Source organism: Argiope bruennichi, chromosome 11 (genome assembly GCF_947563725.1).
Source record: "Argiope bruennichi chromosome 11, qqArgBrue1.1, whole genome shotgun sequence".
Taxonomy (NCBI): Eukaryota; Metazoa; Arthropoda; class Arachnida; order Araneae; family Araneidae; genus Argiope; species Argiope bruennichi.
The window spans coordinates 661,845-678,175 of NC_079161.1; positions in this window are offsets into that span (position 1 = coordinate 661,845).

Below are 16,331 nucleotides of genomic sequence, written 5' to 3' on the forward strand. Positions count from 1 at the left end.
TCGAAGAATAAAATTGGAGGAGGCTTTAAAAAGTATTCCAAGTGAGATTTTTAACCGACAGGTTATCACCTTTACACTTTTCATCCTTAATAAATGGAAAAGATTTATGATTTGACAGATACTCATTATTTTCAAAATAATGATCTCGAACAATTTGAATATCAGGAAAAAGAATGTGAAAATCCAAGTTATGCTTATGATGAAAATGCAACGTATAAGTTTAGTATTAGAGGTGAAAATGATAATATATTTTATTCAGGAGCCTATATTCATCTGGAAATGAAAATTACTGATAAAAATGATTTAAATATTGGAAATAGAAAAGCAACTTTTGAGAATGGAGGAGGTTTTTTTAAGGGTAAAAAACTGCAAATTGGCTCAACTACACTCGAATCGATTAATGAAAATTGTTCAATTCTAGATCAAGTTTTAAGACATATTCATTTTACAAGTGATTATTCAAAATCTGAAGCTCAAAATATGTTTTTTTACTCAGATACAGCAGATACGAAGGATATAAATATATTAAAATATGATGGAACTTTAACAGATACAACTAAAATAACTGAATTTTTTAATAAGTTAAAAATAAATGAGAATTATAACAAAGGCTTTGATAAAAGGTATTATTTCACAAAAAATAGTAAAACCGTTAATATATGGATTCCTTTGAAATATATATTCGATTTCTTTAATGAATACAGAAAAGTATTGACTGGATTTCATGTTAGAATGGAATTTACGAGAAATACTAGTAAGGATATGATTATTACAGATGATGCAAACCCTGATTTTAAAGTAAAAGTTGAGAAAATATCATTATTTTTACCTTATGTAAAGTTTAGAAATGCCGCAAATTTGAAATTTACAGAATTGAAAGTTTTAAATTCATATATAGATATATATTGGGATCATTATAGAATAGAAAAATCTGGTATAAACTTAAAAGTAAAATATGGATCATATAAACTTTCAACTGAATGGGATGAAGTCTCAGCATTTTATGCAATTCCCCAATATAATGATAGAAATGGAGATTATACTAAAAATAATCTAATATTTGATAATTTAGGGATAGTTGAATATTGGGTTACTGTAAATGGACAAGATTATCCTGAATATCATTATAAAGTAAATTTTTCGGATAAAAATTATAATAATGCATATACAGCTCTTTTAAAAGAAGGATATAATGCTAATAATACAGAAACAGGTTGCATGATTGGATATAAAGATTTTGGAGAATTATATCCATTTCTCTGTATAGATTTATCTGCTCATAAGAATCTTACTTCTGTATCTTCCAGAGAATTAATATTTCATTGGAAATTAGAAAATAATACCCAAAAAGATTATATATTTTATTTTATTTTGAAGGAAAGGAATAAATGTTACTTAAATATGCGTGAGAATAAATTTACGTTTAGTATAAAAGATCATTCAGAGTGATAGTCGCTTTTCATCCTATAATAAATGGCTGCTTATTATCCACTTTTTGATGATGAAATGACAGAAGGACGTATAGGACCTCCAGGAATTGGATTTAAATTAACAGATAATGGTGATTATGATATGGAAAAGAAGAAATTAAAACGTGTTGATGAACCTGTTGAAATTAGTGATGCAGCGACTAAATCTTATGTTGATTCAGTTCAAATAGGCTTAAAATCACATATTGTTGAATTACAAAAAAGAAGTTTAATTCATTCAGAACATGGAGATTTTGATGCGAAAGATAAAATTATAGGAAATGTTAAAGATCCAATTCATGTTATGAACGTTGTTAATAAACAATATTTAGAAAATAATGCTTTAATTTTGAATGAAGATTTTAGACAACAAAAAGCTAACAATTTTTTTGATTTGAAAGGTATTCCTTTAAAACATCTTCCTAATCCACAAGATAAAAATGATGCAGTTACTAAACAATACGTTGATAAAAAAACAAAAATAAATGATAAAAAACCTGATAATATGTTGACGAGAGATCATGATGGATTATATGTTCCTAAAACATCAACATTTTTAGCAACTAATAAAGAACAACAGATAGAATTTGACCATGAGGGTACTTTGATTGAATTTAATGTTTTCAGTTCTACTTTATTAACTAATGAACTGCAACTTACAACTGATATGTTGATGAAAATTACACTCTTTTTAAAAACTGATAGATTTGTAAATAATGATAATTATTTGTTATATATCCAACTCAATGATAATATAATATACAGTGATGATCTTAGTAAAATGGTTGTCCTGTTTGCTTATGGTAAACGTGATGATAAATTAACATTAAGTATACAACATAAATTTTCTACAGAAGATATGATATTTTATGTAAAACCTTACCTTTATATCGAGAAATTAGCTGAAATTGATTTATAATTTTTTTCTAAATAAATGAGTTCATCTACCTATTTTAAAGACGATAGTCTTTCCGACTATAAAAAACCAATATTAGCAGAAAAGTCAAAAAATCTAGATTTGAAATGGTTTTATATATCCAAATATCGAAAATTAAGTGAAGATTTTATTAGAGAATTTAAAGATAAAGTAGATTGGAAGTGTATATCCCGAAATCAAAAAATAAGTGAAGATTTTATAAGAGAATTTCAAGATAAAGTTAATTGGGAATATATATCAGAATATCAAGAATTAAGTGAAGATTTCATTAGAGAATTTAAAGATTTAGTAGAATGGTATTATATATCCGTAAAACAAAAATTAAGTGAAGATTTTATAAGAGAATTTCAAGATCAAGTATATTGGTATGATATATCAGCTTATCAAAAAATAAGTGAAGATTTCATTAGAGAATTTAAAGATAAAGTAGATTGGAAGTGTATATCCCGAAATCAAAAAATAAGTGAAGATTTTATAAGAGAATTTCAAGATAAAGTAGATTGGTATTATATATCAGAATATCGAGAATTAAGTGAAGATTTCATTAGAGAATTTCAAGATAAACTTGATTTTTTATTTTAGATTTCGACTTATAAAATTTTTCTAAATAAATGAGTTCATCTAACTATTTTAAAGACGATAGTCTTTCCGACTATAAAAAACGAATATTAGCAGCAAAGCTAATAAAACCAATAAAACAAAAATTAAGTGAAGATTTTATAAGAGAATTTCAAGATAAATTTAATTGGAAACTTATATCAGAATATCAAAAATTAAGTGAAGATTTTATAAGAGAATTTCAATATAAAGTTAATTGGAAACTTATATCAGAATATCAAAAATTAAGTGAAGATTTTATAAGAGAATTTCGAAATAAAGTAGATTGGGGTAATATATCATATCACCAAAAATTAAGTGAAGATTTTATTCGAGAATTTCAACATAAAGTAGATTGGGAAGGTATATCATATCACCAAAAATTAAGTGAAGATTTTATAATAGTATTTCGAGATAAAGTAGATTGGGGTAATATATCATGGAAACAAGAATTAAGTGAAGATTTCATAAGAATATTTCAAGATAAAGTAGATTGGGAAGGTATATCATGGGAACAAGAATTAAGTGAAGATTTTATTCGAGAATTTCAACATAAAGTAGATTGGAAACTTATATCAGAACATCAAAAATTAAGTGAAGCTTTATAAGAGAATTTCAAGATAAAGTAGATTGGTATTATATATCCCGAAAACTAAAATTAAGTGAAGATTTAATTAGAGAATTTCATCCTATAATAAATGAGTGAAAAAGTCAATTGGGATGAAGTTTCAAAAGAACGTGGTATGCCTGAAAGTTTGATTAGAAAATTAAAAGATGAAGTGAAATGGGATTTAATTTCTAGATATCAAACATTATCAGAAAATTTCATTTTAGAGTTCAAAGATAAAGTTGATTGGAAAAATATATCAGCTTATCAAAAATTATCAGAAAAATTTATAAGTGAAAATGAACATTTAGTTGAATGGGATATCATATCGAAATTTCAAAAATTAACAGAAAAATTTATTTTAATGCATGATCATAAAGTACACTGGCCTGCAATTTCACAATATCAAACTTTAAGTGATAAATTTATTTTTGAAAATGTTGGAAAACTAGATATGGATTTAGTTTCTCAGTATCAAGATGAAATGAGTATGAATATAATCGAAAAACTAGAAACAACTGTTAATTGGAATAAAATTTATTCATATCAGAAAAATTTAACCTCTGAATTTATAATGAAACATGTTGAAAAAATAACAGATTGTAGAGTTATGAGAAATCTGAAACTTTCAGATGAAGAATTTAATAAACTTTATAGAAGGATGAAATTATGGTATATAGCAAGAACGTGTTTGAATAAATAATAATTCTTTTTTTAATCTTTATAAATGGGTGGTAAGCAAACAAAGATATTAACAGGTAGTTGTACTAGTGATCGAATAAACGTTAGTTTTACAGAAACTTTTAGAATTCATCCTGTAATAACTGTAACACCTATTTGTAAATATGGTGAACCTTTTATTGTTAAAATAACAGAAGTAGATCGATATGGTTTTAGATTTCAATGTATAAAATTAAACGGCGAACCTTTAACAGAACATAAAGATTTCTTTCAATGGGGTGCGTGCAGTATTTATGAATAATTTTTTCTTTTTTAGCTGAAAAAAGCTTTTATTCTTATATTTTTATTTCTTTTTATGTGTATAATAATGTGAACAACGCATGAATTTATATTGATTTTAAGACGATAGCCTTTCGGTTAATTTGTTAACTTTTTCCAAGTTTTGGCTCGATATTTTAAATTATTGATGTTATTTTGGTGTGCTAATTATGACCTTTTTGCACTATTTTTGCTCTAAATTTTGACTTGATACTTTAAATTATTGATGTTATTTTGGTGTGCTAATTATGACCTTTTTACACTATTTTTGCTCTAAATTTTGAGGTTATTTGATGGATTTTTAAGGTGTGCTAATTATGCCCTTTTTACACTATTTTTGCTCTAAATTTTGATGTTATTTTAAATTATTGATGGTTTTTAAGGTGTGCCAGAACAGGCATATATATACTACTAATATTGAAATCTTTGTTAATTCTGTTCAAAATTTTACTTCCTGAAAAGAAAAATAATAATTTTCTCTATACTTAATATTAAAAAAAAAATAATATGATGAAAAGTGAAAGTAAAACGAATGGTGAGAGCGCGGATCGAACCTACGACCACTTCTTCGCAGGCTGACACTCGGACCACTATGCAACATACGATCCGTTGGGAGGTCGAATTTAAAGCCACATGTTTATTATTTATTTTCATTCTATAATGGTGCAAATCCATGCATGAAAGCCATGTGTATAAGAGAAGGAATGAGTCTGCGCATGCCCAGAGTCTCTGACCGAACTGAGACTTTTATTTATACAATTTCTTTATTTTGGAAGTATTTTTATATATAATATTGAAATATTTGTTAATTCTGTTCAAAATTTTACTTCCTGAAAAGAAAAATAATAATTTTCTCTATACTTAATATTAAAAAAAAAAAAATAATATGATGAAAAGTGAAAGTAAAACGAATGGTGAGAGCGCGGATCGAACCTACGACCACTTGTTCGCAGGCTGACACTCGGACCACTAGGCAACATACGATCCGTTGGGAGGTCGAATTTAAACCCACACGTTTATTTATTTATTTTCATTCTATAATGGTGCAAATCCATGCATGAAAGCCATGTGTATAAAAGAAGGAATGAGTCTGCGCATGCCCAGAGTCTCTGACCGAACTGAAACTTTTGTTTGTACAATTTCTTTATTTTGGAAGTATTTTTATATATAATATTGAAATCTTTCTTAATTCTGTTCAAAATTTTACTTCCTGAAAAGAAAAATAATAATTTTCTCTATACTTGAAATTAAAAAAAAAAAAAATAATATGATGATGAAAAGTGAAAATAAAACGAATGGTGAGAGCGCGGATCGAACCTACGACCACTTGTTCGCAGGCTGACACTCGGACCACTATGCAACATACGATCCTTTGGGAGGTCGAATTTAAAGCCACATGTTTATTTATTTATTTTCATTCTATAATGGTGCAAATCCATGCATGAAAGCCATGTGTATAAGAGAAGGAATGAGTCTGCGCATGCCCAGAGTCTCTGACTGAACTGAGACTTTTGTTTGTACAATTTCTTTATTTTGGAAGTATTTTTATATATAATATTGAAATCTTTGTTAATTCTGTTCAAAATTTTACTTCCTGAAAAGAAAAATAATAATTTTCTCTATACTTAAAATTTAAAAAAAAATAATAATATGATGAAAAGTGAAAGTAAAACGAAAGGTGAGAGCGCGGATCGAACCTACGACCACTTGTTCGCAGGCTGACACTCGGACCACTAGGCAACATACGATCCGTTGGGAGGTCGAATTTAAAGCCACATGTTTATTTATTTATTTTCATTCTATAATGGTGCAAATCCATGCATGAAAGCCATGTGTATAAGAGAAGGAATGAGTCTGCGCATTCCCAGAGTCTCTGACTGAACTGAGACTTTTATGTGTACAATTTCTTTATTTTGGAAGTATTTTCACATATAATATTGAACTCTTTGTTAATTCTGTTCAAAATTTTACTTCCTGAAAAGAAAAATAATAATTTTCTCTATACTTAATATTAAAAAAAAAATAATATGATGAAAAGTGAAAGTAAAACGAATGGTGAGAGCGCGGATCGAACCTACGACCACTTCTTCGCAGGCTGACACTCGGACCACTATGCAACATACGATCCGTTGGGAGGTCGAATTTAAAGAAACATGTTTATTATTTATTTTCATTCTATAATGGTGCAAATCCATGCATGAAAGCCATGTGTATAAAAGAAGGAATGAGTCTGCGCATGCCCAGAGTCTCTGACCGAACTGAGACTTTTATTTATACAATTTCTTTATTTTGGAAGTATTTTTATATATAATATTGAAATATTTGTTAATTCTGTTCAAAATTTTACTTCCTGAAAAGAAAAATAATAATTTTCTCTATACTTAATATTAAAAAAAAAAATAATATGATGAAAAGTGAAAGTAAAACGAATGGTGAGAGCGCGGATCGAACCTACGACCACTTGTTCGCAGGCTGACACTCGGACCACTAGGCAACATACGATCCGTTGGGAGGTCGAATTTAAACCCACACGTTTATTTATTTATTTTCATTCTATAATGGTGCAAATCCATGCATGAAAGCCATGTGTATAAAAGAAGGAATGAGTCTGCGCATGCCCAGAGTCTCTGACCGAACTGAAACTTTTGTTTGTACAATTTCTTTATTTTGGAAGTATTTTTATATATAATATTGAAATCTTTCTTAATTCTGTTCAAAATTTTACTTCCTGAAAAGAAAAATAATAATTTTCTCTATACTTGAAATTAAAAAAAAAAAAATAATATGATGATGAAAAGTGAAAATAAAACGAATGGTGAGAGCGCGGATCGAACCTACGACCACTTGTTCGCAGGCTGACACTCGGACCACTATGCAACATACGATCCGTTGGGAGGTCGAATTTAAAGCCACATGTTTATTTATTTATTTTCATTCTATAATGGTGCAAATCCATGCATGAAAGCCATGTGTATAAGAGAAGGAATGAGTCTGCGCATGCCCAGAGTCTCTGACTGAACTGAGACTTTTGTTTGTACAATTTCTTTATTTTGGAAGTATTTTTATATATAATATTGAAATCTTTGTTAATTCTGTTCAAAATTTTACTTCCTGAAAAGAAAAATAATAATTTTCTCTATACTTAAAATTTAAAAAAAAATAATAATATGATGAAAAGTGAAAGTAAAACGAAAGGTGAGAGCGCGGATCGAACCTACGACCACTTGTTCGCAGGCTGACACTCGGACCACTAGGCAACATACGATCCGTTGGGAGGTCGAATTTAAAGCCACATGTTTATTTATTTATTTTCATTCTATAATGGTGCAAATCCATGCATGAAAGCCATGTGTATAAGAGAAGGAATGAGTCTGCGCATTCCCAGAGTCTCTGACTGAACTGAGACTTTTATGTGTACAATTTCTTTATTTTGGAAGTATTTTCACATATAATATTGAAATCTTTGTTAATTCTGTTCAAAATTTTACTTCCTGAAAAGAAAAATAATAATTTTCTCTATACTTAATATTAAAAAAAAAATAATATGATGAAAAGTGAAAGTAAAACGAATGGTGAGCGCGCGGATCGAACCTACGACCACTTCTTCGCAGGCTGACACTCGGACCACTATGCAACATACGATCCGTTGGGAGGTCGAATTTAAAGCCACATGTTTATTATTTATTTTCATTCTATAATGGTGCAAATCCATGCATGAAAGCCATGTGTATAAGAGAAGGAATGAGTCTGCGCATGCCCAGAGTCTCTGACCGAACTGAGACTTTTATTTATACAATTTCTTTATTTTGGAAGTATTTTTATATATAATATTGAAATATTTGTTAATTCTGTTCAAAGTTTTACTTCCTGAAAAGAAAAATAATAATTTTCTCTATACTTAATATTAAAAAAAAAATAATATGATGAAAAGTGAAAGTAAAACGAATGGTGAGAGCGCGGATCGAACCTAAAACCACTTGTTCGCAGACTGACACTCGGACCACTAGGCAACATACGATCCGTTGGGAGGTCGAATTTAAAGCCACATGTTTATTTATTTATTTTCATTCTATAATGGTGCAAATCCATGCATGAAAGCCATGTGTATAAGAAAAGGAATGAGTCTGCGCATGCCCAGAGTCTCGGACCGAACTGAGACTTTTATGTGTACAATTTCTTCATTTTTAAGTATTTTTATATATAATATTGAAATCTTTGTTAATTCTGTTCAAAATTTTACTTCCTGAAAAGAAAAATAATAATTTTCTCTATACTTAAAATTAAAAAAAATAATAATAATAATATGATGAAAAGTGAAAGTAAAACGAATGGTAAGAGCGCGTATCGAACCTACGACCACTTGTTCGCAGGCTGACACTCGGACCACTAGGCAACATACGATGCGTTGGGAGGACGAATTTAAAGCCACATGTTTATTTATTTATTTTTATTCTATAATGGTGCAAATCCATGCATGAAAGCCATGTGTATAAGAGAAGGAATGAGTCTGCGCATGCTCAGAGTCTCTGACCGAACTGGGACTTTTATTTGTACAATTTCTTTATTTTGGAAGTATTTTGATATATAATATTGAAATCTTTGTTAATTCTGTTCAAAATTTTACTTCCTGAAAAGAAAAATAATAATTTTCTCTATACTTAATATTAAAAAAAATATATGATGAAAAGTGAAAGTAAAACGAGTGGTGAGAGCGCAGATCGAACCTACGACCACTTGTTCGCAGGCTGACACTCGGACCACTATGCAACATACGATCCGTTGGGAGGTCGAATTTAAAGCCACATGTTTATTTATTTATTTTCATTCTATAATGGTGCAAATCCATGCATGAAAGCCATGTGTATAAGAGAAGGAATGAGTCTGCGCATGCCCAGAGTCTCTGACTGAACTGAGACTTTTGTTTGTACAATTTCTTTATTTTGGAAGTATTTTTATATATAATATTGAAATCTTTGTTAAATCTGTTCAAAATTTTACTTCCTGAAAAGAAAAATAATAATTTTCTCTATACTTAAAATTTTAAAAAAAAATAATAATATGATGAAAAGTGAAAGTAAAACGAAAGGTGAGAGCGCGGATCGAACCTACGACCACTTGTTCGCAGGCTGACACTCGGACCACTAGGCAACATACGATCCGTTGGGAGATCGAATTTAAAGCCACATGTTTATTTATTTATTTTCATTCTATAATGGTGCAAATCCATGCATGAAAGCCATGTGTATAAGAGAAGGAATGAGTCTGCGCATTCCCTGAGTCTCTGACTGAACTGAGACTTTTATGTGTACAATTTCTTTATTTTGGAAGTATTTTCAAATATAATATTGAAATCTTTGTTAATTCTGTTCAAAATTTTACTTCCTGAAAAGAAAAATAATAATTTTCTCTATACTTAAAATTAAAAAAAAATAATAATAATATGATGAAAAGTGAAAGTAAATAGAATGTTGAGAGCGCGGATCGAACCTACGACCACTTGTTCGCAGGCTGACACTCGGACCACTAGGCAACATACGATCCGTTGGGAGGTCGAATTTAAAGCCACATGTTTATTTATTTATTTTCATTCTATAATGGTGCAAATCCATGCATGAAAGCCATGTGTATAAGAGAAGGAATGAGTATGCGCATGCCCAGAGTCTCTGACCGAACTGAGACTTTTATTTGTACAATTTCTTTATTTTGGAAGTATTTTTATATATAATATTGAAATCTTTGTTAATTCTGTTCAAAATTTTACTTCCTGAAAAGAAAAATAATAATTTTCTCTATACTTAATATTAAAAAAAAAATAATATGATGAAAAGTGAAAGTAAAACGAATGGTGAGAGCGCGGATCGAACCTACGACCACTTCTTCGCTGGCTGACACTCGGACCACTATGCAACATACGATCCGTTGGGAGGTCGAATTTAAAGCCACATGTTTATTATTTATTTTCATTCTATAATGGTGCAAATCCATGCATGAAAGCCATGTGTATAAGAGAAGGAATGAGTCTGCGCATGCCCAGAGTCTCTGACCGAACTGAGACTTTTATTTGTACAATTTCTTTATTTTGGAAGTATTTTTATATATAATATTGAAATATTTGTTAATTCTGTTCAAAATTTTATTTCCTGAAAAGAAAAAAAAATCATTTTCTCTATACTTAAAATTAAAAAAATAATAATAATATGTTGATGAAAAGTGAAAATAAAACGAATGGTGAGAGCGCGGATCGAACCTACGACCACTTGTTCGCAGGCTGACACTCGGACCACTAGGCAACATACGATCCGTTGTGAGGTCGCATTTAAAGCCACATGTTTATTTATTTATTTTCATTCTATAATGGTGCAAATCCATGCATGAAAGCCATGTGTATAAGAGAAGGAATGAGTCTGCGCATGCCCAGAGTCCCGGACCGAACTGAGACTTTTATGTGTACAATTTCTTCATTTTTTAAGTATTTTTATATATAATATTGAAATCTTTGTTAATTCTGTTCAAAATTTTACTTCCTGAAAAGAAAAATAATAATTTTCTCTATACTTAATATTAAAAAAAAAATAATATGATGAAAAGTGAAAGTAAAACGAACGGTGAGAGCGCGGATCGAACCTACGACCACTTGTTCGCAGGCTGACACTCGGACCACTATGCAACATACGATCCTTTGGGAGGTCGAATTTAAAGCCACATGTTTATTTATTTATTTTCATTCTATAATGGTGCAAATCCATGCGTGAAAGCCTTGTGTATAAGAGAAGGAATGAGTCTGCGCATGCCCAGAGTCTCTGACCGAACTGAGACTTTTATTTGTACAATTTCTTTATTTTGGAAGTATTTTTATATATAATATTGAAATATTTGTTAATTCTGTTCAAAATTTTACTTCCTGAAAAGAAAAAAAAATCATTTTCTCTATACTTAAAATTAAAAAAATAATAATAATATGTTGATGAAAAGTGAAAATAAAACGAATGGTGAGAGCGCGGATCGAACCTACGACCACTTGTTCGCAGGCTGACACTCGGACCACTAGGCAACATACGATCCGTTGTGAGGTCGCATTTAAAGCCACATGTTTATTTATTTATTTTCATTCTATAATGGTGCAAATCCATGCATGAAAGCCATGTGTATAAGAGAAGGAATGAGTCTGCGCATTCCCTGAGTCTCTGGCTGAACTGAGACTTTTATGTGTACAATTTCTTTATTTTGGAAGTATTTTCAAATATAATATTGAAATCTTTGTTAATTCTGTTCAAAATTTTACTTCCTGAAAAGAAAAATAATAATTTTCTCTATACTTAAAATTAAAAAAAAATAATAATAATATGATGAAAAGTGAAAGTAAATAGAATGTTGAGAGCGCGGATCGAACCTACGACCACTTGTTCGCAGGCTGACACTCGGACCACTAGGCAACATACGATCCGTTGGGAGGTCGCATTTAAAGCCACATGTTTATTTATTTATTTTCATTCTATAATGGTGCAAATCCATGCATGAAAGCCATGTGTATAAGAGAAGGAATGAGTCTGCGCATGCCCAGAGTCCCGGACCGAACTGAGACTTTTATGTGTACAATTTCTTCATTTTTTAAGTATTTTTATATATAATATTGAAATCTTTGTTAATTCTGTTCAAAATTTTACTTCCTGAAAAGAAAAATAATAATTTTCTCTATACTTAATATTAAAAAAAAAATAATATGATGAAAAGTGAAAGTAAAACGAACGGTGAGAGCGCGGATCGAACCTACGACCACTTGTTCGCAGGCTGACACTCGGACCACTATGCAACATACGATCCTTTGGGAGGTCGAATTTAAAGCCACATGTTTATTTATTTATTTTCATTCTATAATGGTGCAAATCCATGCGTGAAAGCCTTGTGTATAAGAGAAGGAATGAGTCTGCGCATGCCCAGAGTCTCTGACCGAACTGAGACTTTTATTTGTACAATTTCTTTATTTTGGAAGTATTTTTATATATAATATTGAAATATTTGTTAATTCTGTTCAAAATTTTACTTCCTGAAAAGAAAAAAAAATGATTTTCTCTATACTTAAAATTAAAAAAATAATAATAATATGTTGATGAAAAGTGAAAATAAAACGAATGGTGAGAGCGCGGATCGAACCTACGACCACTTGTTCGCAGGCTGACACTCGGACCACTAGGCAACATACGATCCGTTGTGAGGTCGCATTTAAAGCCACATGTTTATTTATTTATTTTCATTCTATAATGGTGCAAATCCATGCATGAAAGCCATGTGTATAAGAGAAGGAATGAGTCTGCGCATTCCCTGAGTCTCTGACTGAACTGAGACTTTTATGTGTACAATTTCTTTATTTTGGAAGTATTTTCAAATATAATATTGAAATCTTTGTTAATTCTGTTCAAAATTTTACTTCCTGAAAAGAAAAATAATAATTTTCTCTATACTTAAAATTAAAAAAAAATAATAATAATATGATGAAAAGTGAAAGTAAATAGAATGTTGAGAGCGCGGATCGAACCTACGACCACTTGTTCGCAGGCTGACACTCGGACCACTAGGCAACATACGATCCGTTGGGAGGTCGAATTTAAAGCCACATGTTTATTTATTTATTTTCATTCTATAATGGTGCAAATCCATGCATGAAAGCCATGTGTATAAGAGAAGGAATGAGTATGCGCATGCCCAGAGTCTCTGACCGAACTGAGACTTTTATTTGTACAATTTCTTTATTTTGGAAGTATTTTTATATATAATATTGAAATCTTTGTTAATTCTGTTCAAAATTTTACTTCCTGAAAAGAAAAATAATAATTTTCTCTATACTTAATATTAAAAAAAAAATAATATGATGAAAAGTGAAAGTAAAACGAATGGTGAGAGCGCGGATCGAACCTACGACCACTTCTTCGCAGGCTGACACTCGGACCACTATGCAACATACGATCCGTTGGGAGGTCGAATTTAAAGCCACATGTTTATTATTTATTTTCATTCTATAATGGTGCAAATCCATGCATGAAAGCCATGTGTATAAGAGAAGGAATGAGTCTGCGCATGCCCAGAGTCTCTGACCGAACTGAGACTTTTATTTGTACAATTTCTTTATTTTGGAAGTATTTTTATATATAATATTGAAATATTTGTTAATTCTGTTCAAAATTTTACTTCCTGAAAAGAAAAAAAAAATCATCTTCTCTATACTTAAAATTAAAAAAATAATAATAATATGTTGATGAAAAGTGAAAATAAAACGAATGGTGAGAGCGCGGATCGAACCTACGACCACTTGTTCGCAGGCTGACACTCGGACCACTAGGCAACATACGATCCGTTGTGAGGTCGCATTTAAAGCCACATGTTTATTTATTTATTTTCATTCTATAATGGTGCAAATCCATGCATGAAAGCCATGTGTATAAGAGAAGGAATGAGTCAGCGCATGCCCAGAGTCCCGGACCGAACTGAGACTTTTATGTGTACAATTTCTTCATTTTTTAAGTATTTTTATATATAATATTGAAATCTTTGTTAATTCTGTTCAAAATTTTACTTCCTGAAAAGAAAAATAATAATTTTCTCTATACTTAATATTAAAAAAAAAATAATATGATGAAAAGTGAAAGTAAAACGAACGGTGAGAGCGCGGATCGAACCTACGACCACTTGTTCGCAGGCTGACACTCGGACCACTATGCAACATACGATCCTTTGGGAGGTCGAATTTAAAGCCACATGTTTATTTATTTATTTTCATTCTATAATGGTGCAAATCCATGCGTGAAAGCCTTGTGTATAAGAGAAGGAATGAGTCTGCGCATGCCCAGAGTCTCTGACCGAACTGAGACTTTTATTTGTACAATTTCTTTATTTTGGAAGTATTTTTATATATAATATTGAAATATTTGTTAATTCTGTTCAAAATTTTACTTCCTGAAAAGAAAAAAAAATCATTTTCTCTATACTTAAAATTAAAAAAATAATAATAATATGTTGATGAAAAGTGAAAATAAAACGAATGGTGAGAGCGCGGATCGAACCTACGACCACTTGTTCGCAGGCTGACACTCGGACCACTAGGCAACATACGATCCGTTGTGAGGTCGCATTTAAAGCCACATGTTTATTTATTTATTTTCATTCTATAATGGTGCAAATCCATGCATGAAAGCCATGTGTATAAGAGAAGGAATGAGTCTGCGCATGCCCAGAGTCCCGGACCGAACTGAGACTTTTATGTGTACAATTTCTTCATTTTTTAAGTATTTTTATATATAATATTGAAATCTTTGTTAATTCTGTTCAAAATTTTACTTCCTGAAAAGAAAAATAATAATTTTCTCTATACTTAAAATTAAAAAAAAAATAATAATAATATGATGAAAAGTGAAAGTAAAACGAATGGTAAGAGCGCGTATCGAACCTACGACCACTTGTTCGCAGGCTGACACTCGGACCACTAGGCAACATACGATGCGTTGGGAGGTCGAATTTAAAGCCACATGTTTATTATTTATTTTCATTCTATAATGGTGCAAATCCATGCATGAAAGCCATGTGTATAAGAGAAGGAATGAGTCTGCGCATGCCCAGAGTCTCTGACCGAACTGAGACTTTTATTTATACAATTTCTTTATTTTGGAAGTATTTTTATATATAATATTGAAATATTTGTTAATTCTGTTCAAAATTTTACTTCCTGAAAAGAAAAATAATAATTTTCTCTATACTTAATATTAAAAAAATAATAATAATATGATGATGAAAAGTGAAAATAAAACGAATGGTGAGAGCGCGGATCGAACCTACGACCACTTGTTCGCAGGCTGACACTCGAACCACTAGGCAACATACGATCCGTTGTGAGGTCGCATTTAAAGCCACATGTTTATTTATTTATTTTCATTCTATAATGGTGCAAATCCATGCATGAAAGCCATGTGTATAAGAGAAGGAATGAGTCTGCGCATGCCCAGAGTCTCTGACCGAACTGAGACTTTTATTTATACAATTTCTTTATTTTGGAAGTATTTTTATATATAATATTGAAATATTTGTTAATTCTGTTCAAAATTTTACTTCCTGAAAAGAAAAATAATAATTTTCTCTATACTTAATATTAAAAAAAAAATAATATGATGAAAAGTGAAAGTAAAACAAACGGTGAGAGCGCGGATCGAACCTACGACCACTTGTTCGCAGGCTGACACTCGGACCACTATGCAACATACGATCCTTTGGGAGGTCGAATTTAAAGCCACATGTTTATTTATTTATTTTCATTCTATAATGGTGCAAATCCATGCATGAAAGCCTTGTGTATAAGAGAAGGAATGAGTCTGCGCATGCCCAGTATCTCTGACCGAACAGAGACTTTTATTTGTACAATTTCTTTATTTTGGAAGTATTTTTATATATAATATTGAAATATTTGTTAATTCTGTTCAAAATTTTACTTCCTGAAAAGAAAAAAAAATAATTTTCTCTATACTTAAAATTAAAAAAATAATAATAATATGATGATGAAAAGTGAAAATAAAACGAATGGTGAGAGCGCGGATCGAACCTACGACCACTTGTTCGCAGGCTGACACTCGGACCACTAGGCAACATACGATCCGTTGTGAGGTCGCATTTAAAGCCACATGTTTATTTATTTATTTTCATTCTATAATGGTGCAAATCCATGCATGAAAGCCATGTGTAT